Below are 1,169 nucleotides of genomic sequence, written 5' to 3'. Positions count from 1 at the left end.
GGCACAACACTGCTTTCTATGAATAGAAAACCTGATCACAAGCTGCTTTTCCTTTGCGATGTGCCACCTACATTGTAAAATGCTTTAAAATCATAAAGTGATGTGCTTTTCAATTCACTAGAAGAGACTCTGCATGTCACAAGTGGAGCAAATCCTGCCAGTATTTCCCTGAGTAATTCACATTGGTTATGTATTCCTCCATTAAATGTAAGATCCTAAAACAGGAGAAAGACATGTTGCTAATGTATTAGCATCTTGCAGAGTATATACACTGACTTACTGCAGGACTCGGAAAACGCTATGACTCCTGCTATCACTGACGACTCATCATTGAGTTACATACACACAATGCCCCAGTGTACAAATACACTTAGCAGCTTTGAATCCTGGGTTTTCTCTTCATATTTCTAAATCAGCATCAAGAAATACAAAATCATAAGCAAGGTGAATCCCCATAGGCTACTGCCAAGAGTTTTGTGTTTATTTTGGCATACACAAGAAATGTTTTGAATTCCTACAATGTGGACCAGTTCTTTTCATTAAGACTATGTATGTGATTAGGAGAGGCTGGCCTCATAGTTCTGGCCTTTAAGGAAAGCTTCTCCTCGTGGGAGCACTGAAGCTAAAGTATAGTAGTCCATAAATAAAACAGTATAAGTCTCATTTTTACTGAATAAGGCATTAAGTATAAGGCTCTTCATTTTCTTCTCTTTTCTATTATCTTCTCATATTACCTGTAAGAAAAGGCAGCATCAGAGAGACAAAAATTCCACCATTGAAAATTTATTTTTAAAAACATTTTTTTTATTGATTTCAGAGAGGAAGGGAGAGGGAGAGAAAGATAGGAACATCAATGATGAGAGAGAATCATTGATCTGCTGCCTCCTGCACACCCCACACTGGGGTTCGAGCCTGCAACCTAGGCATTTGCCCTGACTGGGAATCGAACCGTGACCTCCTGGTTTATAGGTTGATGCTCAACCACCGAGCCACGCCGGTCGAGCAAAAATTCATCTTTTTAATCCTTTTCTTCCACTTCATTTTATGATGTCACTGGTACCACTTCCTGGCTTTTGTCATCTTTTATCTTTTTGCTTCCTCCCACTTGCCAATAAGGGGTGGACCGATGGTAAATTAAGAAGCTGAGTTTCCACTTGTCTGAAAGAGGT

This window comes from Cnephaeus nilssonii (genome assembly GCF_951640355.1).
Source record: "Cnephaeus nilssonii genome assembly, chromosome: 6".
Taxonomy (NCBI): Eukaryota; Metazoa; Chordata; class Mammalia; order Chiroptera; family Vespertilionidae; genus Cnephaeus; species Cnephaeus nilssonii.
This window is presented reverse-complemented; position numbering follows the sequence as displayed.